This window comes from Moschus berezovskii, chromosome 3, assembly GCF_049115385.1.
Source record: "Moschus berezovskii isolate FMDL1 chromosome 3, NW_MosBer_1.0, whole genome shotgun sequence".
In the NCBI taxonomy this organism is placed as follows: Eukaryota; Metazoa; Chordata; class Mammalia; order Artiodactyla; family Moschidae; genus Moschus; species Moschus berezovskii.
The window spans coordinates 40276272-40302614 of record NC_142462.1 but is presented as its reverse complement, the minus strand read 5'-3'; the positions used below and the strand labels follow the sequence as shown (position 1 = coordinate 40302614).

Genomic DNA, 26343 nt, shown 5'->3' with positions numbered 1-26343 from the left:
GTATAGATCTAAATAAAAGCTTACCTTTTTATACCACCCAAAACTGGAATATGTTGAATGCTTGGAGGAATTTACTGAACTTGCCTAACCAAGGCAAACTTTCAAAAATGAACTCCTGGATAAAAATGTTTTAGTCACAGGTTGTTGTAAAACAGGATGGTTGTTGTAAAATATTTCCCTGAAAACACAACACTCTGGCAGCTGAAGTGTACCTCTCCCAAAACACACTCTGGTAGGTAAGAACAGTCATTCAAAGCAGCACCTGTTGCTAAGATTTCTCAAGCTAGTCTGGAATACATTAAGGTTCCTGCCTAAACTTGCTTCCCTCCTAATCTTCTACTGACACACTTCTTCCTGTTTGTAGCTCTCCAGTCACACAGATCTTCTTTGGGTTCTTTGAAGGTGTTTGAACACACTCTCCCTTCTTGGTAACAACCTGGTTACCCAGCTACAGCTGGTAACTTATTCACCCTTCAGATCTCAGCCTAATGTTATCTCTAAAGATAGGCTTTAACCACCAAATATAAATTAAAATACTTAATATTTTAAGTGAAATTTAAGTGCATTTCACTTAATAGAACTTAATGAAAATTTCATTTCATGATTATATGTGTATTTAATCTGTTTAATGGCTAACTCCCCAGTATGCCTGTAAGCTCTGTAAGCTAGACAGCCTATCAGTCTTATCCTCTACTTTATTGCCTGCACTTAGTACCCTGATTGACAATAAATACTATTGAATAGATAAATGGATGCACAAATGAGAACAATTTAATATACAAGTTATTAGAGTATTCACAGGATGCAAACTTTCACTTACTTATTGGCTTATGGACCTCTGTTATTGTCGTTCAGTCACTGAGTCATGTCTGACTCTTTGCAACCCCATGGACTACAACACTTCAGGCTTTCCTGTCATTCACTATTTCCTGGAGTTTGCTCAAACTCATGTCCATTGAGTCAGTGATGCCATACAACCATCTCGTCCTCTGTCACCCCCTTCTCCTCCTGTCCTCAATCTTTCCCAGCATCAGGGTCTTTTCCAGTGAGTTGGCTCTTCGCATCAGGTGGACAAATTGTTGGGAGTTTCAGCTTCAGCATCAGTCCTCCAAATGAATATCAGGATTGATTTCTTTTAGGATTGACTGGTTTGATCTCCTTGCTGTCAAAGGGACTCTCAAGAGTCTTTTCCAGCACAACAGTTCAAAGGCATCAATTCTTCAGTGCTCAGCCTTCTTTATGGTCCAACCCTCACATCTGTACATGACTACTGGAAAAACCACAGCTTTGACTAGACGGACTTTTGTTGGCAAAATAATGTCTCTGCTTTCTAACATGCTGTGTAGGTTTGTCATAGTTTTTCTTCCAAGGAGCAAGCGTCTTTTAATTTCATGACTGTAGTCACTGTCTGCAGTGATTTTGGAGCCCAAGATAAAAAGTCTGTCACTATTTCCATTTTTTCCCCCTTCTATTTGCCATGAAGTGATAGGATTGGATTTCATGATCTTAGTTTTTTCAAAGTTTTTTGAAAACTTAGTTGGGTTTTAAGCCAACTTTTTACTCTCATCTTTCACTTTCATCAACAGACTCTAGTTTCTCTTCACTTTCTACCATTAGGGTGGTATCATCTGCACATCTGAGGTTATCTATATTTTTCCTTGCAATCTTGATTTCAGCTTATGCTTCATATTCAGCCCCGAATTTCACATGATGTACTCTGCATAGAAGTTAAAAAACAGGGTGACAATAGATTGCCTTGTTGTACTCCTTTTCCAATTTGAACCAATCTGGTGTTCCATGTACAGTTCATTCACCACAAATATAGTTCAACCCAATGAGGTCACATTTCCTGAAAGCATTTCTGCTGTGGTAGAAGAAGGCTCAGATTTCAGTGTTTCTTGCAGTCCACCTCTCCCTTCCTGCAGGCAACCTCTCTGCCATGGTGTTGAGTCACATGCCAGATAGAAGCCTTCATGCTGTGGTAACTGTTTAAAATATGTTTTCTTACTCCTTAGCTTGTAAAAAGTGTATTACTTGGGCAAAGGCTACGTACAGATATACATAACCTAAATAAATACTCAACTATGGCTTATCTGGGGTAGGCATTGCATAAGTTAAGAAACTGTCTGGAAATAGAACAGCTTGCAAACTCAGCTCTGCCAGCATGTGACTCAGAGGCAAGCTACACTCTCATTTTTCATCTCAATCCAACATAAGGAAATGTGCCTTAGATAAACCTATTATATTACCTCACAGAAGTATTATCTCTGATGATAATGACCAAGCAAAGCTTTGTTAAACTTAAAAGTATCTTATTCTTTTAAATGAGAAAGTTGGCAGAGATTATTAGTAAGGTTTCCTCTATTGTTAACATTCAATAATTCCAGAACAGTTTTTGAAGGACTCATGAATGCCTATCTTTTCTTTGTTGTTCATTCAATCAGCCGTGTCTGACTCTTTGCAACCCCTAGGACTACAACATGCCAGGGCTTCCCTGTCCTTCACTATCTCCTGGAGTTTGCTCAAACTCATGTTCATTGAGTTGGTGATATCATCCAACCATCTCGTTCTCTGTCACCCCCTTCTCCTTCTGTCCTCAATCTTTCCCACCATCAGGTTCTTTTCCAGTGAGTTAGCTCTTTGCATCAGGTGGCCAAAGTACTGGAGTTTCAGCTTCAGCATCAGTCCTTCAAATGAATACTCAGAATTGATTTTCTTTAGGATTGACTGGTTTGATCTCCTTGCCGTCCAAGGGACTCTCAAGAGTCTTCTCCAACACCACAGTTTGAAAGCATTAATTCTTTGGTGCTCAACCTTCTTTATGGTCCAACTCTCACATCTGTATATGACTACTGGAAAAACCATAGCTTTGACTAGATGGACCTTTGTGGGAAATGTGACATCTCTCATTTTCTTTAGAGAAATACTAACTCCATACTTGTTCATGGGATCCCCCTATAGTCCCACAATGAGAAACAAAACAATATGTCACCAAGGCTACTTTAAACATCAATTATTCTCCTTAAACCACAGAAGCCTGAGCCTGGCATAATTACTTTTAGCCTCGTGACTTCTCCATGCCACTCTGATAGCCTGGCTCATGATTCCATACGAGACCTTCTAACTGCCTTGGATTCTTTCCAGCTTCCAGGCAGACATGTGGTTAATTCATATTTCGGCCATGCCCTCGCTTCCATCCCCCATCTGACTCTGCTTCTTCCTCAGTTGGGTGCCCCCTTACTTGATAAACTCCTGCTCAGATCCCTAATCTCAAGAACTGGCACTGGAGATTCTCTATCACATTCATTTTTGCTATTCTTCAGATTCTTTAGATGAGATCTATAGATGCCAAGGCCCTGAGATTCTGACATTTGCTGTGCATTCTATTTGCTCGGAGGGTGGGGAAGACAGTTTTGTGATAGAGGCAGATTCCTGGGCCCCGCTGATCCCTCTGATTCAGAAAGTCTGGGAGGAAGTTTGGGAATTTTCATTTCATACAAACATCCTAGGTAGTCAGATAAAAATCATAGCTCTTGCTTTGAGCAACATCAAGAGGGTTTACATGAATGAACTTCAGGGGATCTGAGAACCTCCAAAAGTTTTTACAAGGTCTTATTTCTATGAGTATCTGTATTTCTTTGAGGATAGGTTCATAAATTTCAAAAGATGATTTACGGAGTCTGTGATATAAAAAAACAATTTTTAAAGTAATGCATTATCATGTTAGATATTTACCTTGAATTTATATATTTGTCCTCAATGAAAAAAAGAAACCTTTCTCCTTTTTTTGAGGAATAAAATATGGACTCAGGAATATCATCCTCCTTTTTATAAAGAAATTAGTTTTGATTAATGATAAACTATGAAATAGTCATTGTTTCAAAAAAAAAAAGAAAAGCATAGGAAGATATAAATAAGAAATAAGAAGAAAAATACCAACCCACAATCCAGAATTAATCAGTTAATGTTTCCTTATATTTTCTTTAAGGCATTATTGTGAGAGTCTAATATATGCATTTTACTGTATAAGGCATTCTTAGACATTAAAAAAATACAAACATTTTAAAATTGACCAAGGACTGTAGATGCACACACAACATGCCACACACTTTGTTTCAAGTTCTGGAATGCCAGAGATTTAACATGAAGCAGGTAGCATACATGCACACGAATGGAAGAAAGGATGGTGCCACACTCTCAACCTGTCATATTCATTTTAACAGGGAAAGCACAAAACTAGCAGCTAGAAAAATCTTGGTCTGGTGCTTCCTCCATCACTTCCTATTTGTATAATTTTAGATAAGTCACTTAATATTTCTGGGTTTCTGATGACTGACCTCTTAGAAGGCACATAATCTTTTTGAAGGCAGGACACAGTACAGCATGATATCTTGAGGTCCCATAAAAACATATACATAGATATAGATATATACAAACATATATATATGTATGTATGTAAATAATTATGTATGTTAGGTCACTTGGAAAATGCAGGAAGAGTATAAAGAAATAAAAAATAATCTGTATGATTATAATGCAGAGATAAAAGCTCTTATCCAGTATTTTTTTTCCCAACACCTAAAAATCAAAGCATCATTCACTTTGGCTTGGCATTGTCCTAGAAAGATGCAAAGTGTATCTAATAAAATGATATGTATCCCATATTCAATTTTTATTGAAGAAGCAAACATCACTGCAAGGAATACTATTAAGTTCTACAGATTTGTATAAGTTAGGAAAAGACATAAAATATAGCACTTGTATTAATACAAGCAGAATGTCGAATGCATTTTTTGTAGAAGCTACACAGCTGGCAGCCTACTATTATATCTTACAATATATGTGTTTCACCATAACATACAACACAGAATGCTTCACGACTCCCACCTTCTATAAGCTGCTGTACACATGAGACAGAAAACTGGAAAACAGAATCAACGTGTTGATTTGTACCTGTATTTAACATAATGTTGGGCAAGGACTAGTGCTTAATAAACATGTATTTGTATGGCTTTTCATCTCTTTAGCTAATCACATTATCAGCCTCTGTGGAACAAACAAAGTGAACCTTGCACACACCAAAGCAGAGTCCAAGGTATTTAGAAGGCTAAAAGGAAAGCTACCGAAAGCGGCTATCAGTCAGAACAACTGGGTCAAGTTGCCCAGTCACAGTAACTGTCCCAGTTAGCCAACTTCAGTAGCACAGGGGTGAAACTATGTGTGAGGATGGTTCACAAGGATTACAAAAAGGATGGGTGATGAAGAATTTGTGGGAGTCAGCCTGGGGTGTGCAGCCTGGTTGTGCACTCAGCCTGGGTTGTTGGTAAAAAGGTGAGAAGAGAACAGGAAGGGGAACACCAAGAAAGGGTTCCTATAGGAGTCTGTGTGTAAGAAAGAGCAGAGGGCAGACCCGTGAGACGGTGGACATCATTTTCTTTCCTAAGGAATTCTCCAAGTTTGCTGTGGCAGACTGTAAATCTCTCTCTCTCATCTCTCCCTCTCTTTCACACACACACGGACACACACTTATACACACACACACGTGTGTCTGTGCCATGACCACTTCACATTCCCATAGGATTTCCATCCATCAAGAGACAAGGTCACAATAAGCCCTGCTTTGGGACAACTTGTAAGGCTCACTGGGGATTTCTCAGAACTAAAACATAGGCAGGGATGAAGGAGCTCTGAGAGCAACCATTTTATTTCCCAGGGAATGCCACGATCTACCTGGGGTCTCAATGATTAGCTCCAGACATATCTGTTAGCAGCACAAGGCTATACCACCCTGCCTCCTATCACATTCTTGGAGTTACGTGGCCCTGCTACAGAATCTTGAGGCTCTCCAAGGCTCTTTCTGAACTCTCTTTACCAACGTTCATTGTTTATTCAATAATATTTTATTCTCATTTGCAAAATTCTATTTGGGAAAATGACAGCCCTAGAATCTAAATGGTTTTGTGCCCCAAATAAGTCCCAGGACCCAGAAGAGACAGAGGAAACAACTTATACACAATATATTATCTCAATGAAGCAATAATTCAATGTTGAATAAAAGCTGATACACTACTGTGTAAACATCAATATGACAGAGTATATTTAAGCTTTTAAAAAGATATGAAAGTATCTTTAATCCTAGTGCTTCAAAACAATTTTATTTCTATTGACCTAAAGTAGGTCTTTTGAAGCTTTGTCATAAAAAAACTTGTCAAGTTTCTATTATTTTAGGAGAGAAGCTATCATTAATGAAGTGAAAGTTGCTCAGCCATGTCTGACTCTTTGAGACCCCATGGACTCTCCATGGAATTCTCCAGGCCAGAATACTGGAGTGGGTAGCCTTTTTCTTCTCCAGGGGATCTTCCCAACCCAGGTCTCCTGCATTGCAGGTGGATTCTTCACCAACAGAGCTGAAGAGCTTTAACTTTCTTTTCTTGGTATCCAATTCAATGTTTCCGCAGAAATATTTTGTATCGAGTAATATGCATAGATATAGGTCCCATCACTTCATGGGAAATAGATGGGGAAACAGTGGAAACAGTGTCAGACTTTATTTTTCAGTTCAGTTCAGTTCAGTCGCTCAGTCGTGTCCGACTCTCCGTGACCCCATGAACCACAGCACGCCAGGCCTCCCTGTCCATCACCAACTCCCGGAGTTCACTCAAACTCATGTCCACAGAGTCGGTGATGCCATCCAGCCATCTCATTCTCTGTCGACCCCTTCTCCTCCCGCCCCCAACCTTTCCCAGCATCAGAGTCTTTTCCAGTGAGCCAACTCGTTGCATAAGGTGGCCAAAATATTGGAGTTTCAGCTTTAGCATCAGTCCCTCCAATGAACACCCAGGATTGATCTCCTCTAGAATGGACTGGTTGGATCTCCTTGCAGTATAAGGGACTCTCAAGAGTCTTCTCCAACACCACAGTTCAAAAGCATCGATTCTTCGGCGATCAGCTTTCTTCACAGTCCAACTCTCACATCCATACATGACCACCGGAAAAACCATTTTAGGGGCTCCAAAATCACTGCGGATGCTGATTGCAGCCATGAAATTAAAAGACACTTACTCCTTGGAGGGAAAGTTATGACCAACCTAGGTAGCATAATAAAAAGCAGAGACATTACTTTGCCAACCAAGGTCCATCTAGTCAAGGCTATGGTTTTTCCCGTGGTCATATATGGATGTGAGAGTTGGACTGTGAAGAAAACTGATCAAAGAACTGATGCTTTTGAACTGTGGTGCTGGAGAAGACTCTTGAGAGTTCCTTGGACTGCAAGGAGATCCAACCAGTCCATTCTAAAGGAGATCAGTCCTGGGTGTTCATTGGAAGGACTGATGCTAAAGCTGAAACTCCAATACTTTGGCCACTTCATGCAAAGAGTTGACTCACTGGGAAAGACTCTGATGCTGGGAAGGATTGGGGGCAGGAGGAGAAGGGGATGACAGAGAATGAGATGCCTGGATGGCATCACCGACTCGATGGACATGAGTTTGAGAGAACTCCGGGAGTTGGTGATGGACAGGGAGGCCTGGCGTGCTGTGATACATGGGGTTGCAAAGAGTCGGACACGACTGAGCGACTGAACTGAACTGAGGTCTGTCTAGCCAAAATTCAGACTTCAATTGAAGAAAGTACAGAAAACTACTAGACCATTCAGGTATGACCTAAATCAAATCGCTTACAATTATACAATGGAAGTCACAAATAGATTCAAGGGATTAGATCTGATAGAGTGCCTGAAGAACTACGGATGGAGGTTCATAACATTGTACAGGAGGCAGTGATCAAGACCATCCCCAAGAAAAAGAAATGCAAAAAGTCAAAATGGTTGTCTGAGGAGGCCTTACAAATAGTTGAGAAAAGAAGACAAGTGAAACGCAAAGGAGAAAAGGAAAGATATATCCATCTGAATGCAGAGTTCCAAAGAATAGCAACGATAGGTAAGAAAGCCTTCCTTAGTGATCAGTGCAAAGAAATAGAGGAAAACAATAGAATGGGAAAGACTAGAGATCTCTTCAAGAAAATTAGATATCAAGGGAACATTTCATGCAAAGATGGGCACAATAAAGGACAGAAACAGTATGGACATAATAGAAGCAGAAGATATTAAGAAGAGGTGGCAAGAATACACAGAAGAGCTATGCAAAAAAGATCTTCATGACCCAGATAACCATGATGGTGTGATCACTCACCTAGAGCCAGACATCCTGGAATGCAAAGTCAAGTGCACCTTAGGAAGCATCACTATGAACAAAGCTAGTGGAGGTGACAAAATTTCAGCTGAGCTTTTTCAAATCTTAAAAGGTGATGCTGTAAAAGTGCTGCACTCAATATGCCAGCAAGTTTGGAAAACTCAGCAGTGGCCACAGGACTGGAAAGGTCAGTTTTCATTCTAATCGCAAAGAAGGACAATGTCAAAGAATGTTCAAACAACCACACAATTGCACTCATCTCACACACTGGCAAAGTAATGTTCAAAATTCTCTAAGCTAGGCTTCAACAGTACGTGAGCCATGAAATTCCATATGTTCAAGCTGGATTTAGAAAAGGCAGAGGAACCAGAGATCAAATTGCCAACATCCACTGGATAATCAAAAAACCAAGAGAATTTCAGAAGATGTCAATGTTAGTTTCATTGAATACGCTAAAGCTTTTGACTATGTGGATCACAACAAACTGGAAAATTCTTCAAAAGATGGATATACCAGACCACCTTAGCTGCCTCTTGAGAAATCAGTATGCAGGTCAAGAAGCAACAGTTAGAATCAGAAATGGAACAATAGACTGGTTCCAAATTTGGAAAGGAATATGTCAAGGCTGTCTATTGTCACCCTGCTTTTTAACTTCTAGAAAGAATACATCATGAGAAATGCTGGGCTTGATGAAGCACAAGCTGGAATTAAGATTGCTGGGAGAAATATCAATATCCTCAGATATGCAGATGACACCACCCTTATGGCAGAAAGTGAAAAGGAACTAAAGAGCCTCTTGATGAAGGTGAAAGAAGAGAGTGAAAAAGCTGGCTTAAAACTCAACATTCAGAAAACTAAGATTATGGCATGTGGTCCCATCACTTCATGGCAAATAGATGGGGAAACAATGGAAATAGTGACAGACTTTGTTTTCTTGGGCTATAAAATCACTGCAGATGGTGACTACAGCCATGAAATTAAAAGACACTTGCCCTTTGGAAGAAAAGTTATGACAAACCTAGACAGCATATTAAAAAGCAGAGATATTACTTTGCCAACAAAGGTCCATCTAGTCAAGGCTATCTATGGTTTTTCCCGTAGTCATGTTTGGATGTGAGAGTTGGACTGTGAAGAAAGCTGATCGCTGAAGAATTGATGCTTTTGAACTGTGGTGTTGGAGAAGACTCTTGAGAGTCCCTTGGACTGCAGGGAGATCCAACCAGTCCATCCTAAAGGAGATCAATCCTGGGTGTTCATTGGAAAGACTGATGCTGAAGCTGAAACTCCAATACTTTGGCCACCTGATGCAAAGAACTGACCCATTGGAAAATACCCTGATGCTGGGATGGATTGAAAGTAGGAGGAGAAGGAGATGACAGAGGATGAGATGGTTGGATGGCATAACCGACTCAATGGACAAGAGTTTGAACAAGCTCCGCAAGTTGGTGAGGGACAGGGAAGACTGGCATGCTCTAATCAATGCATCACAAAGAGTCGGACAAGACTGAGCGATTGAACTGAACTGAGTATACACAAGCATTAAGTCCATGGTATTTAAACTCATTCATAAAACTCATGCTCCAAAATGTGGGAAAGGGAATTTTTCAGTACCTTTCATTTTCCTGAAAACTAGTGATGATATGGAATCACATATTCTATAACTGGAAAGTTGACTTCTTAAGAGAATCCTCCATTAAATACATTGGAGTGTTAGTTCCTAAGGAAAACTTTTGTTTATCTTAGTGTAAATCCATATCATTACTATCTAATGTTCCTGACTTCTGAATATGAAGTAATACATGAATGGAAACCAGCTGTCTTCTGCGTTAGGTGAGATAGCTCAAAGCACACAGGCATAACTTAAGTGGAGTGTTCATAATAACTTCCTAGAAAGCTATTTATCCTGCTAAATAGGGACTCTGTATACTAATCTCACCTTTTTCAACACAGGAACTATAACGATAGTGCAGACATGGGAGTGCTTCCTAAACAGCAAGTTCTTTTTTCCCTTGGTCATGAATTCCATTCTTTCTTGACCATCCAGGAGTTGGTGATGGACAGGGAGGCCTGGCGTGCTGTGATTCATGGGGTCGCAAAGAGTCGGACACGACTGAGCGACTGAACTGAACTGAACTGAAAGACTCTTTGGTTCTATCTCTTCACAGCTTATCCCCCACTGTGCTACACTTTCTTTTTTTGAAAGTCACAGACTATTTATCTTTCTTTAATTAGATTAGAAGAAAAAAGTGAAGAACGCATTGTGAGCGGAAGTGCATGCTAAGTCACTTCAGTCGTGTCCGACTCTTCGTGACCCCATGCACTGTAGCCTGCCAGGCTCCTCTGTCCATCGGATTCTCCAGGCAAGAATACTGGAGTTGCCATACCCTCTTCCATGGCAGGAAGTAGTAAGAGGGTCTGGCATTGATTTTCACAGCAGAACATACAGCAGAGATGTGGGAACACACCGGTTACTCTTATGTTCCCTAACTATGTTTCTTAAAGGGATGCTGTTGCCATGCTAGTTGGCTATGCTCCACAAGTACGCTGCTGGTCTTTCCCGAGAAATCTTTATCCTAGTCTGCATCACAAGGAGGGCACTGACACCTGCTCTCGGCCAGAGTCTCTTGTCCAAGGTCCCTGATTTGGCTGACTACATCCTGCTCAATAAGCCTTTTGTCATCACAGCTTGATAAGGTGAGTGATTTCAGCCTGAGGAAGCTGATGGAGAGCACTGAAGGGACAAGTAGCCCGTGTGTTTGTGACGTCAGGATGATTCTTTCTCCACTTGATAAAGACGATAAAAAAACCTGTAGGCCCTAATATGGTGGTTTTTATCATAGGGGCATTATAACAGCTTTTCAGGGTCCAGGGAATCATGTAAATTTCTTCCACTTTTGCCGGGAGCCAGCACGTGAGATCCCACCCATGACAAGGTCATGAAGACAAGACCTGATAAGCGAGGCAGATCAGGACTTCAGGGATTTCGAAAAGCTGCCCCCGGCGCAGCGCTCAACTTAAAGATGATATCTGTCTTTCTGATGCTTATCTTTCTGACTGCTCCTTAATTTCTGTGACACAGGCAGAAGGCCTTCCCCGATCTCTTTCCAAATAAAATCAACTTGTTTATGCCCTTGGCACTAACGCACATGACTGTTCACAACACCTTAACCATAAATAGCATAAAGAACCTGATCACACAAAAAGCCCTAATAAACGCAGAGCCCTTCTAGGGGTGAAGAAGCCCTATTAGAAAATGTAAAAAGTATTATTCTAGAAGTTGTTACTGAATCAACGTTTGCTAGCTGTGTTTCTGCTCTTGATGTAGAAATTATTGTTACTATAGTTGGAATTTAGAATAATAAGAGTTTAGCCCTAGTGTAGAAACCATAAGACAACTGAGGCTTTTAACCAGGAATGAGAGGCAGAGGCTGCCTCACCGGAGCCACAGAGTCTGTGTGTAGTAACTAAAAAGAACTGACCATTGTGTTAAATTTCTAATATGCTGCAACCTGCTGAACATTTACCTTATGAGATTATAACTTTTCTGTTTTCTTTTTAGCACAAGGCAAGTGGAAAAATAAGAATAGCTTACAAAAAACAGCTTTGCATTCACCTAGCTTGTAAGAAAAGGTCATGAAGATAATGTATTAATATCTACTATAAAAAAGACTCTAGTAAACAGAGAAGTATGCGGAAAGCATTCTGGTTTTGTAAAGGGCAAAACGACGTAATGTTAAGCTGACTTTGCTCACTCCCCTTTAGAACTGTACTAGTTTAGGGTATATAAACACTGATATAGAAAAAATAAATTAGTCTTGATTCAGCACTCAACCAAGACTCGATTCGCTTTGTTTTCTTCCTTTTCTCGCTGACGCCGCTCATCCTGAGGGTATCCCTGGACTCAACCGAAGCGGGGACTTCGGTACATGTTGGAAGTGAAGAAGCCAAGACAAACAGCTCAGCCAAGACATGCTCTCCCTACAGTCACCTTCAACCCACACCCACTTTACTCTGCTACACTTTCTAAAGCACTTTCTAACTTATGAACCCACAACAGCTTTCTACTGTCAGAAGAAATCTTGAGAGACAATGTGGGATAGCAGAAAGAGCCCCAAGTAAGGCCAGCTTTAAAAGTGTGTGTGTGTGTGTGTGTGTGTGTGTGTGTGTGTGTGTGTATCTCCACAGCTTTCAAGCACAAAAAGTGAAAAGTATATTCTTCATTCAGTCATGTCTGACTCTTTGTGACCCCATGGACTGCAGCCTGCCAGGCTCCTCTGTCCATGGGATTTCCCAGGCAACAATACTGGAGTGGGTTGCCATTCCCTGCTCCAGGGGACCTTCCTGACCCAGGAGCCAAATCCAAGTCTGGCTTTTCATCAATCATTACGATCTCTCCACCTCTCTGTATACAGCCTCAGTCCGAATCTTTCGTCTCACCCAGCCTCCTCCCTGACCTTTACACACCTGTCAACACAGCTGTCACTTTCAGAAGGAAAGCCCATCTTCCTCCCTCCTTACCAATGAACACATTTCCTCTGTGGCCCTTTAATTCCAAATTTTCTCTGAGTTAGAGCTCAAAATAACCTCTCTCATGTTTTAAAATACTATGGCACTGGTATTTATGAACTATTAATATATGACACCTCCTGACACTCCATTTTCAAAAGGCACAACCTCTTTTCCAGTTACTTTTGCATGTACATTTATTCCTGTACCTTTAAGTGTATAAATATCTTTTCTAACTCTTGATTCCTCCTTCTTCCCCACCCTTCCCTCTTTTTACACACGATTTGAAATCAATTTCAATAACAAAAAAGGGAATGATAAATAGACGTAAGACAAAGGACACTGTTGACATGATTCAAATTTTGCTGAGCTTCCTGGCAGCCATAGCTTAAAGGAAAAGTTGTTTAAATCTCATTAGCAGAAAAGACGAAGAAGGCAATGGCAAGCCCCACTCCAGTACTCTTGCCTGGAAAATCCCATGGATGGAGGAGCCTGGTAGGCTGCAGTCCATGGGGTCACTATGGGTCGGACACGACTGAGCGACTTCACTTTCACTTTTCACTTTCACACATTGGAGAAGGAAATGGCAACCCACTCCAGTGTTCTTGCCTGGAGAATCCCAGGGACGGGGGAGCCTGGTGGGCTTCCGTCTATGGGGTCACACAGAGTCGGACACGACTGAAGTGACTTAGCAGCAGCAGCAGCAGAAAAGAGGAACCATACCAAAAACTTTCTGTGACTTTAACTGTAAAAGAAAGGTTTTTAACGTGAGACATCATAGGAGTATTGTAAGTGATGTAATGAACAACATCCTTAACATTTTCACAACGTTTTTCAAATTTCATGTAGTTGCTTCTTGAGAGGGCCTCCAATATGGGTTGAAGACAAAACATTAATATAAATCTAGTGAAGATGATACTTTAAAAAATCCTCTATAGTTTCTTGCAGAATATTAGGCATTGAGTAGGTGCCTAATCGGAGAAGGCAATGGTAAGCCACTCCAGTACTCTTGCCTAGAAAATCCCATGGATGGAGGAGTCTGGTAGGCTGCAGTCCATGGGGTCACTATGGGTCGGACACGACTGAGCGACTTCACTTTCACTTTTCACTTTCACACATTGGAGAAGGAAATGGCAACCCACTCCAGTGTTCTTGCCTGGAGAATCCCAGGGACGGGGGAGCCTGGTGGGCTTCCATCTATGGGGTCACACAGAGTTGGACATGACTGAAGTGACTTAGCAGCAGCAGCAGCTGCTGAAAGATACGGTTACATTGAATTAGAACAGATTTTAATATTGATTCTGACCTTTGGCAGAGTTCCCAGTGAGGTAAGAGATAGAGAGGCCTCTGGGCTAGACAGCTGGTGTTTGTCAGGTGGAGTAAAATTCAAGCTTTGTTCTCACCCAGACACTCCAAGGGCAAAGCCAGTGGCAGAAGCTGAGCTCTGCTGAAGTAAAGAGATAAGGTGCCCACTCCTGAAGTCAAAGAAAACATCCCTGTTGGAACAGGCACAGGTAGGCTGCCTGCAGGTCAAAAAGGGAGGGGGTGCCACTTCACAATAAATGTGGGCCTACCCTCACAGGCCTCTGTGGTGGGGTCCATCTTGGCAAAAAGTTGTGTCCACATGGGGTAGATCCTAGAACTAAGATCTCTCTTCAGGCCCACTTACTGCTGCCTCTCTGGGATCAGCAGTATGGCAGAGTACCAACCCAAGTCACTCTGGGCTGTAAGGCCAAAGAGCATGCTTGAATCTCACTCTTCTCACTCATCTACCTGGACCAGGATTGCCCAACCTCAGCCCTGTTGACATTTGGGGATGGATAATTCCTTCTTGTAGGGGGCTGTCCAGTATAGGGTATTTAGCATCTCTGGTCTCTACCCACTAAATGCCAATAATATTCCCACCTGTAGTCATGATAATCAAAAATGTTTTCAGATATTGCCAAATGTCCCATGATGAGCAAACAACTTCCTTTGTCGAGTTACTGCTTAGAATGTGCTGGGATAGGTACTCAATAGTCTCATGAAGCCCATTTACGGCTAGATTCTAGTTGTCAGAGGATACATTTGTAGTCTGTATTTCATTTCTATGTACTTTGTCTTAAAATTACTGTAAATATTCCTTTTGAAAACTTAGGTTTGTACCGGTTGGACTAAAAGAAAATGGAATTTTCCTCACCTTAGTTTAGGAAGGTATCTCAGAGCCCTGGAGGACAGTAATGAGTTATCTCAGGGAAGCACCCAACACACAGAATAGAGAAGTATAGGGGGAGCTGTGGGTGCTGGAGTTTTCCCTTTAAAAAACTCACTACTTTTTCTCCCTGGAATTTCATAGGATATCTGTATTTTCTTTGCAGCCTCAAGTAAATGTTTTCATGAGCTCCCAATTTGTACACCCAAATATTCACTGACCATGTCCTCTGACTGTTTCAAGACAACTCAGCATCAACACAGGGCCCTGGAACCACCTTAGGAGAACCTGGTTACACCCCACGTGTGTTCTCTGAGCTTCGGGCTCACGTGAATTCATGTGCTCAGAGATAAACAAGACAAAGAAATAAAAACAAAAATATTCAGATGGCTTTGGGGGCCCTATTAACTCAGAGAAAGAGATAGCTGAAAGGAAACCACAAATATACTCGATGAAATGAGACTTTTGACAGATACTCAATGTGCAGAGCTAAAAGAAAGTTCGGCAGAGAATGCCAGAATAGGGGAGACCAGGGGTTGTTAGAAGTTTCAACAAGAAACAGATGGTTCCATCCGGCTCTAATAAAAGATGAAACTACTTCTTCAAAGCAGCCTAGTTACCTTATGAATATGTGTCAGGAAAGAAACCAACGACTGGAAAGAGAATAAGAAAAGGGATTTGTGTTGTGAAAATAAAGAGGGAAACTTCATTAAAATGGACTCAGGAGGCCAGCAGGGGGTGGAGGAAGCTTTCATGCAAGACCACTCATTGTTCATGACGGGAAGAATTGTCAAGATCAGCAGAAGGAAACAATCATTGATTACAGGCCCCCAACAGGAAAATATGGATATTGCATCTCCTACAGTTCTGCCAAGAGAATGCACTGGTCATAGCAAACACCCTCTTCCAATAACACAAGAGAAGACTCTACACATGGACAGCACCAGATGGTCAAGATCGAAATCAGATTGATTATATTCTTTATAGCCAAAGATGGAGAAGCTCTATACAGCCAGCAAAAACAAGATCAGGAGCTGACTGTGGCTCAGATCATGAACTCCTTATTGCCAAATTCAGACTTAAATTGAAGAAAGTAGGGAAAATCACTAGACCATTCAGATATGACCTAAATCAAGTCCCTAACGGCTATACAGTGGAAGTGAGAAATAGATTTAAGGGACTAGATCTGATAGAGTGCCTGATGAACTACGGACAGAGGTTCGTGACAATGTACAGGAGACAGGGAGCAAGACCATCCCCAAGAAAAAGAAACGCAAAAAAGCAAAATGGCCATCTGAGGAGGCCTTACAAATAGCTGAGAAAAGAAGAGAAGCCAAAAGCAATGGAGAAAAGGAAAGATATACCCATTTGAAAGCAGAGTTCCAAAGAATAGCAAGGAGAGGTAAGAAAGACTTCCTCAGTGATCAATGCAAAGAAATAGAGGAAAACAATAGAATGGGAAAGACTAGAGATCTCTTCAAGAAAATTAAAGATACCAAGGGACCATTTCATGCAAAGATGGGCTCAATAAAGGACAGAAACAGTATGGACATAATAGAAGCATAAGATATTAAGAAGAGGTGGCAAGAATACACAGAAGAACTGTACAAAAATGTTCACGACCCAAATAATCACGATGGTGTGATCACTCACCTAAAGCCAGACATCCTGGAATGCGAAGTCAAATGGGCCTTAGAAAGCATTGCTGTAAACAAAGCTAGTGGAGGTGATGGAATTCCAGTTGAGCTATTCAAATCCTAAAAGATGATGCTGTGAAAGTGCTGCACTCAATATGCCAGCACATATGGGAAACTCAGCAGTGGCCACAGGACTGGAAAAGGTCAGTTTTCATTCCAATCCCAAAGAAGGACAATGCCAAAGAATGCTCCAACTATTGCACAGTTGCATGCATCTCACTCGCTAGCAAAGTAATGCTCAAAAATTCTCCAAGCCAGGCTTCAACAATACGTGAACCGTGACCATCCAGATGTTCAAGCTGGTTTTAGAAAAGGGAGAGGAACCAGAGATCAAATTGCCAACATCCGCTGGATCATCGAAAAAGCAAGAGAGTTCCAGGAAAACATTTAGTTCTGCTTTATTGACTATGCCAAAGCCTTTGACTGTGTGGATCACAAAAAGCTGTGGAAAATTCTGAAAGAGATGGGAATACCAGATCACCAGACCTGCCTTCTGAGAAATCTGTATGCAGGTCAAGAAGCAAGTTACAACTGGACATGGAACACAGACTGGTTCCAAATAGGGAAAGGAGTATGCCAAGGCTGTATATTGTCACCCTGCTTATTTAACTTCTATGAAGAGTACATCATGAGAAACGCTGGGCTGGAGGAAGCACAAGCTGGAATCAAGATTTCTGGGAGAAATATCAATAACCTCAGATATGCAGATGACACCATTCTTATGGCAGAAAGTGAAGAACTAAAGAGCCTCTTGATGAAAGTGAAAGAGGAGAGTGGAAAAGTTGGCTTAAAGCTCAACATTCAGAAAACTAAGATCATGGCATCCGGTCCTATCACTTCATGGGAAATAGATGGGGAAACAGTGTCAGACTTTATTTTTGGGGGCTCCAAAATCACTGCAGATGGTGACTACAGCCATGAAATAAAAAGATGCTTGCTCCTTGGAAGAAAAGTTATGACCAACCTAGACAGCATATGAAAAAGCAGAGATGTTACTTTGCTAACAAAGGTCCGTCTAATCCATGCTATGGTTTTTTCAGTAGTCATGTATGGATGTGAGAGTTGGACTATAAAGAAAGCTGAGCACCAAGGAATTGATGCTTTTGAACTGTGGTGTTGGAGAAGACTCTTGACAGTCTTCTTGGACTGCAAGGAGATCCAACCAGTCCATTCTAAAGGAGATCAGTCCTGGGTGTTCATTGGAAGGACTGATGCTGAAGCTGAAACTCCAATACTTTGGCCACCTGATGCGAAGAGCTGACTCATTTGAAAAGACCCTGATGCTGGGAAACACTGAAGGCAGGAGGAGAAGGGCTTGACAAAGGATGAGATGGTTGGATGGCATCACCGACTCAACAGACATGATTTTGAGTAAACTCTGGGAGTTGGTGATGGACAGTGAGGCCTGGCAAGTTGCAGTCCGTGGGGTTGCAAATAGTCGGACACGACTGAGTGACTGAACTGAACAGGAAACTAGTTACTCCAGCAACTCAGCAATGAGAAACAATCATCAATCTAGACTCTCACTTTTCTCTGGCAGAGTAATTCAAAACAATAGTTCCTAACTTCCTCTTTTTTTCTCTTATAACATTCCTTTCTTTTGTTGAACTTGCCTATGGCTTTTGCTATAGCTTGCTTGTCCTGAGTTGCAGCTCCTCTGGTATTTCTGAATAAACCCATTCTGGTAAAATAACTGACTGATTTATTTTTAAGGTCAACATCACTTGATGATAAAAAATGGATCCCAAGAAGACCTCCAACAACTCCCAAGGTGTGTGAGCAACCCACAGAGCCCAGAGCTCATTGCTTTCTCATTGACCATGAATTTGAGGAAAAGAGTCTCCTGGATTTCAAGCCCACACTCTTTGCATTTTGAGTTCAGGCTTTATTTGGGATCTGTTTGAAGGCTTTGTTCTTTCTGAGAGTGTTCATATGGCCTTTGGCCCAATTCCTTTGGAACTGGGCTGTTCCCAGTGCAACTCTGTCTATTGGAACTCTGTTTATTGGAACTGTGTTGGCCTTTAGCCTCATTCCTTTTGGAATTAAGCTGTTTCCACTGTAAGTCTGTCATATCAGCACTCTATCAGAACTGTACTGATCTTTAGCCTAATTTCTTTTGGAACTGGGCTTTTCCTATTGGAACTGTATGTTTGGGAATTTTTCTTGTTGCTTTAGAGGAAAAAATCCCAAAGAAATGGGATCCCAGTCATCAGAATGCTTTGAGGGTGCCCACAGCCAATTTTATGTTTAAAAACTTGTATCTCTCATTAAAAAGAAGGAAATAATGCCATTTGTAGCAACACGGATGGACCTAGAGAGTGTCATACTGAGTGAAGTAAGTCAGAGAAGAAGAAATATCTTATGACAGCCCTGTGGAATCTAAAAAGAAATGATACAAATGAACTTACAAAACAGAAAGGGACTCACAGATTTAGAGAACAATTTTACGGTTTCTGTGGGAAGGACGGGGAAGGGATAGTTAGGTAGTTTGGGATGGACGTGTACACACTGCTATAATTAAAATAGATAATCAATAAGGACCTACTGTACAGCACAAGGAACTCTGTTCAATGTTATCTGGCAGCCTGGATGGGAGGGGGATTCTGGGGAGAATGGATACATGTACATGTATGACTGAATCTCTTCACTGTTTACTTGAAACTATCATAACATCATTAATCAGCTATAATCCAATACAAAATAAAAAGTTAAAAAATAAAACAACCTTTCCTCATGTGCATTTCTTTTTTTTTTTTTTCCTCATGTGCATTTCTAACTCAATAGACTGACTGAACCAAAAGGAACTTAGAACACTAATGGCCATTATGGGGAACTTCCAAACTCCTCACACTTTTCTTCAAACTGAATTGGACAGCTGTGGGCTCTAACGCTGTCAAAACCTAAAGGGACACATATTTTCAATGATATTTTGAGGCTTCCAAACATTATCAGGGGTCTAAAATTGCTTCTCTGCAGATACAATTTCTAAATTAACTGAGGCAAACAAATGGCTAAAGAAAGACAAAACGGCTTCTCCTTCCCCTCCCTCATTTTTTGAAGGCAGCCCCCTTGTGCCCAGCCCCTACCTCTGGTGTCATCCTTCTCCACTGCCGCACCCTCAGTTTCCCCAGTCTCATTCTTTCACCAAGCTTCCCCTTTTCCCTGAGCCTCTCCTCACTTTCCCCTTCTCTGAGGCTATCAGAACCTTTCCCTTTAAAGGTTTCTCTTCTGAGGATCCAAATAAACCCCAAATGTCTTCTGTTCCCTGGACTATAAGACCAAATTGAGAGCCCTGAAGTAACTGAGGAGCCCCATAGGTTTGCTGAAGTATTTAACATTGTTGTTCAAACTAACCAACCTGGTGTCTCAGATTTCGGTCAGTTAGTCCACTTGCTTGTTACTGATAGTCAAGCCAAACAGTGATCAGATTTTGCTGGATGGGAACATCCTAAACAGATGTAGAAAAACAAACTCCTAACTTTTAGCAAAAGGCTAGAACAGTGGCTGAAAACTTGCACTGGGCAATTACAGTAGCTCTTCCTAAGCCTGATTGAAATAAAATGAAGGCTTGCCCACAGAAATCTGAGGAACCCCTTCATGACGATTATAACAGATTTCAGATAGTTTTCAAATGAAATTCAGGTCTTCCTTCAGATGCTGAATCCACTCAGGTAGGCTTTAACTCTATGTTTATTAATGGGCTGAACTAGGATCTTTCTCTGTTGGTTAAAAGATCCAGGGTTGGAGTGGGAAGCCATGTCTACTTCAGAATTTACTTAATTTAGCTAATCAGTTCATTTGAACTCTAGCTGACTCACCTAAATGAGAGACCACTCCGTTCCGTCCGTTCCGTTCAGTCGCTCAGTCGTGTCCGACTCTTTGCGACCCCGTGGACTGTAGCCTACCAGGCTTCTCCATCCATGGGATTCTCCAGGCAAGAAAACTGGAGTGGGTTACCATTTCCTTCTCCAGGGGATCTTCCCGACCCAGGGATCGAACCCGGGTCTCCCGCATCGGAGGCAGATGCGTTAACCTCTGAGCCACCAGGTGGTAGTTATTTAATAAAGGGCTAGGAAGTGCTGAAAATTGTTAAAAATAAATTCATTCTTTTTGCTTTTGGTGTGAGATTCCTAAATTGTTGAGTCCCAGAAAAGTGAGAAGCTTAAGACTCTAAAAAGATCAGCTTTCCTAGCAGTCTGAGTGCTAATCTACACTTTATATCTCTGAAAGAATTCCATTGTTTCCTTCAACTTTAAAAGACTGGACTGGATCAAGGCCATACCAAGTGGGTAGTGCTCTAAAAAAGTCACAGGGTTGGAGCTGTCCGTGAAAAGCAAAGAGGCACTCAGTCTCAGCTCCACCCAGCCCAAGACCTGACCTCACTGGAGAGTAGCTGCTGCAGAGGTTGGCCAGGTGCCAGACATGGGAGGAAAGGGGGCCATCTGATGTTGTATGCAGGAAAAGCCGGGAAGAGCATCACCTAGAAATCAGGGTGCTTTATGCCCAGTAGACCATCAGGAAAATCTGAAGAACCAAACTAAGAATCTCCAAATGGTGGATCAAGGGCCACAGTGAAGAAAGTAGCTTCTGGCTGTCAAGGGAGGAATACATCACTTGGAAGTGAAGTGAAGTGAAGTGAAGTCGCTCAGTCGTGTCCGACTCTTTGTGACCCCATGGACAGAGGAGCCCACCAGGGATTTTTCCAGGCATGAATATTGGAGTGGGTTGCCATTTCCTTCTCCAGGGGATCTTCCCGATCCAGGGATCGAACCCAGGTCTCCCGCATTGCGGGCAGACACTTTACCATCTGAGCTAGAAGAGATGATTAAATAGAAACCAGACAGGAATCGGTGAGGGCAGGGCTGATGAAGAAATTTCAGATGAATTATGAACTCATTCCTGCTATGGGCCTGGCCTCACCTGAAGGGCAGTATATAAGTCCACTGCAGCAGGTTGAAACTCATGCTGTAGGGGAAAAAGAATCTGCAGTAACTGCAAACCTCTCAATGGGACGCGCTACCTCCCAAATAAAGCTGAGGCAGCCTGCCAGTGGGCATCCAGGCTGATAACCCAGCAGCTGACCCTACCAATCTAACTTGTCCTCAACCACAGTTCAGTCAGAAAACTCTCCTTCAGATGGCCGGCCTATCCGGGTGTGACTCATTTCCTCTTGGAAAATGCCCTCTAAAATGGCACAGTTCCCCTTTTCCTTCGGGGAGTGTTCTATCTGAACCGTCTGCAGAGTCTGGAACCATCCAGGCCACACCCACATGGTCTCACAACTGAGTCACAGGCTTCCACTAGGAGAATCCAGGAGCCCTTTGTGCTAACCACGCCCTGAAGAAACCTCAAGGGAGGGAAGCGGGTGGGGTTAACATATTCCAGAGTCTGGCCCAGGGCTCCGTGGTGCCTGGCACGGGGCTAGCTGCTCTGCTGGCCCCTCCACCCCTGCCCAACAAGGCAGATTCCAGGTTTCAGTGAGGTGGAGACCGCCCGAGGCTGGAGAGCGCGGTATTCAGGTCTGGGGCGAAGCACCAGTCCTTTGCCAGGCTCAAATTGTGTCCAGGTACCAACAGCTCATTCTACTGTGCCAGGTTAATCTGGGGTGTTAGATCCTTTATTAAACTTGCTCTTCCTCTATCTCTGTATGGTTCCACTTGTTTAACTAAAATAGCAAGAAGGGAACCCTTTCAGTACAAAACCCACTTCAGTGGTGGCTGAAGCTGGTGGCTTCCCCCCACCCCCTCAGCAAAACTGTGTTATAAGGAAAACAAATAGGACCTTCTTCCCTCCGTTGGTAGAGAGAAACTTCTCGTCTAGAATTCTTAATTTTCAACTCCAGCAAATGAAGACCCTGAAACAAAACTGAAAACCTCCTAGTGGTACTTTCCTGGTAGTCCTGTGGTTAGGACTCCTTGTTTGCCCTGCAAGGGGTGTGGGTTCGATCCCTGGTCAGGGTACTGACATCCCATATGTTGTGTGGCCAGGAAAAAAAAAAAAGACTCTCAAAAACCTCCTATTACTGCTGTTTTTATAAGAACCAAAATACTGAACAAAAGATTGTTACAAACCAGTCTAGCCAGTCTAATTCCCAAGACCTCCTCATTCCCATTGATGGGGCCTCCAAGGAGCTATAGGAGCTCTTCCCAATCCTCCCTCTTAATCAGTTTAGAGACACCACTCTCCAGATTGGAAATGTATCTCTCTGTCCTTACTGACCCAGAGCTACCCTCTCAGTGCTCAACCAACTACTATAAAGCAGCCCCTGCCTCAGAACACTAAGACAGTTCAAAGAGTGAGGATCCTTAGTAAACCTCCCCAGGTTCCCATCTCTAAACCTGGTCCCTTTTGTTGAGGTCTTCTGAGAGATACACACCTTTTTTCTTCTTAGTTCCTCTGCTCCTATTCATTTACTAGGCTGAGGCTTCTTAGAAAATTATCATGCTGGAATTTCCGTCTCCTAAAAGGCAAAAACAATGCTAGAATTTGACAGCAGCAATAGCAACCAAGTGAACTGAATGACGTTTCACCATCTTTTATTTGCTTTTATTTTTGTTGCCACTATAGCTGGATATGGGGATGCTGGTCATTTATCTCTATTGGATCAGCTACCACCCTCTTTATGGGAAAAATCTTCAAGGGATATTTGTAGAATCCACAGTGCACCTCCTGTCAAGATTCGAATAGATCCCCCAAAGCCTCTCTTCAGAATTAACACCCTATAAATAAAGGAGTCCTTCAAGGCATCAAGCCATAATAGAGGATTACAAGACTCAGAGCCTCATTACCCTCTGTTCTAGTCCCTGTGTGTGTGTGTATGTGTGTGTGTGTATGTGTGTGTGTGTGTGTGTGTGTGTGTGTGTGCGCATGCTCGGTGGCTTCAACTGTGCCCAACTCTTTTCTACCCTATGGACTGTAGCCTGCCAGGCTCCTCTGTCCATGGGATTCTCCAGGCAAGAATACTGGAGTGGGTTGTCATGCCTTCCTCCAAGGGGATCTTCTGACCCAGGGATCGAACCTATGTCTCCTGTACTACAGGCGGATTCTTCACCGCTGAGCCACGGGGTAAGCCCTCTAGTCCCTGTAATACCCATTTTACCTGTAGGAAAACTCAGTGGCCCCGATTAACATTCAACCAGAACTTACAAGCAATAAACAATTCTTTCATCCCTTGACACCCTGTTGTTCCCAACCTCCACACATTACTGACATCCAGTCCCACTGAAAGCACATTTTCACTATAATTAATTTATGGAGTACATTCTTTAGTATTCCAGTTGATAAGGCTAAACAACACCCTTTTGCGCTCACTTGGAAAGAAAGGCAATAAATTTGGACAGTAATGTCCCTGCATTTCACAGGAAGTTTGCCTTACTTTTCACAAATCATGAAGGTTGATTTGGATGGTGTAAAGTTTTCTGCAGGCTCTACTTTGTTATAATATGTGGGTAGTTTGCTTCTCTGCTCCCTTTTTCAAGCTTTTTCACAGGAAGACAACATTCATGTGTTAAAACTGTTGGCCTTAAAGGGACACAAAGGGACATAAAGTCTCCAATTAAAAACTGCTGTTTGCGCAAACTCAGGCTTGATATTCAGGCACTTCTCAGTCTTTTGAGCTAGTCACAGCACATCCAATGCACCTGGCCTCTGCCTCTGTTGATCAACAGCTGATAAAAAGGAGATAAATTTCATTATCATAGAGGCCTAATCGCTTGTGTTAAAAATAACCATGCTTTGGTAGAGCAATGCTTTCACAGCATGCTCCCAGGAGGCAAAGACCCTAAGCATCACACTTTGCAGCCTGCCTGTTGGAAAAGACGTCTCCAGAAAGACTCCCTTCAGCCTCGCTGGAAAGCCCCTGTTAGGTACTGCTAACCATTCCTTGTGCTGTCAAACTCTACGAAACAGACTCTTGGATTCAAAAAGCAATTCTTCTGGTATTCCCAAATAACCCCATTTTTGCTGCTAAAATATTACTGCTTTATTTTTAAGGTTCAGTTCAGTTCAGTCGCTCAGTCGTGTCCGTTTTAACAGTGTTTAATTAACTTCACTACAACTGAGATCTTATTTGTATACCATGTGTATCCATAGTCCCTTACATGTTAACATTTTTAGATAAACTTCACAGGATAGAAAAGGGATTCTATTATAGGGGAAAACTTTGTGAATAACTTCTTTTCCTTATAGTAACTGCATAAATGAAGATATAGCTGATCTACATGAATTAGGTGTTGCCGTGATATGGGAAATTGGGCTTCCCAGGTGGCTCAGTGGTAAAGCATATGCCTGCCAATGTGAGAGATGCAAGAGACACAGGTTCGATAACTGGGTCAGGAAGATCCCCTGAAGGAGGAAATGGCAACCCACTCCAGTATTCTTGCCTGGAAAATCCCATGGACAGAGGAGCCTGGTGGGCTACAGTCCATGGGGTCACAAAGAGTCGGACACAGCTGAGCACACACGCACATGATATGGGAAAGAACCACAAATTTTGACAGTTCAGTTTACTAACTAGATTAGGTTGGTTTCTTAGAAGCCTGTGATATAAAAAAAAGTCAATATTTATGTACCAAATGAAACACTACTTGATGTCAGTAACTATACCACAAAGTGTTACAACATTGGAAAGGCAAGAGATCCAGAATAGCCAAAATGATCTTAAAAAAAAAAAAAAGCCGGAGGACTCAGATATAGGTTTCAAAATGAAAGAACTGTAGTAATCAAGACAGTGTGGTACCAGCATAGGATAGACATGCAGGTGAATCAAAGAGAATTGGGAGTGAGAAGTAAAGGGTATCATGTATGGTGCACTGACTTGACAGAGGGGCCAAAAACCAGTTTAGTGGGAAGTCTTTTCAACAAATAGTGGTAATAGGACAACTGGATTCCACATGCAAAAGAATGAATTTGGACCCCTACTCCCCAACACACAGAAAAAGTAATTTAAAGTGAATCACAGGCATAAGCATAAGAGCAAAAACTACATAACTCTTAGAAGAAACACAGGAGTAAGTCTTTATGATCTCAGATTAGGCAATGATTTCTTAGCTACAACAGCAAAATCACAAGATTGATTAGCAGAACATCATTAAAATTAAAACTGTTTGTGCTTTAAAGGACACAATCAAGAAAATGAAGACCACCCACAGATAGGAAAATATTTGCAAATCATGTATCTGATAAGGGATTTGTATCTGGAATATATAAAGAACTCTTACAACTCAACAACACAAAAGTTGTTTGTGTCAAACAATAAGCACAGGAAAAGATGCTCAACACTTAGTCTTCACAGAAATGCAAATTAATATCACAGTGAGCTAACGTATCACATCTATTAGGATGCTATAATCAAAGAGATGGACAATAACAAGTGTTATTGTTATATTATTATTGTTATTATGGCAGAGAGAGATTGGAACCCTCATACTTTGCTGGTGGGAATGTAAAATCACACACCCACTTTGGGAAGCAGTTTGGCAGTTTTATCAAACTAGTCAAAGCTAAAGGAAATCAATCCTGAATATTTATTGGAAGGACTGATGCTGAAGCTGAAGCTTCAATACTTTGGGCACCTGATGTGAAGAGCCAACTCACTGGAAAAGACCTTGATGCTGGCAAAGATTGAAGGCAGAAGAAGGGGATGGCAGAGGATGAGATGGTTAGATAGCATCACTGACTAAATAGACATGAGTTTGAGCAAACTCCAGGAGATGTGGAGGACAGAGGAGCCTGGTGTGCTACAGTCCATGGGATCACAAAG

At 41.9% G+C, this 26343-nt stretch overlaps 1 long non-coding RNA gene across 2 annotated transcripts in view; it reads right to left on the bottom strand.

The window, feature by feature from the left end:
- Positions 1-26343, bottom strand: part of LOC148778314 (uncharacterized) — a 74538-nt gene that overhangs the window by 43999 nt on the left and 4196 nt on the right. For both annotated transcript variants that reach the window (XR_016036915.1, XR_016036916.1), the window contains exon 2: positions 22960-23043. This is a non-coding gene — a long non-coding RNA (uncharacterized LOC148778314). The remainder of the gene's footprint in view (positions 1-22959; positions 23044-26343) is intronic.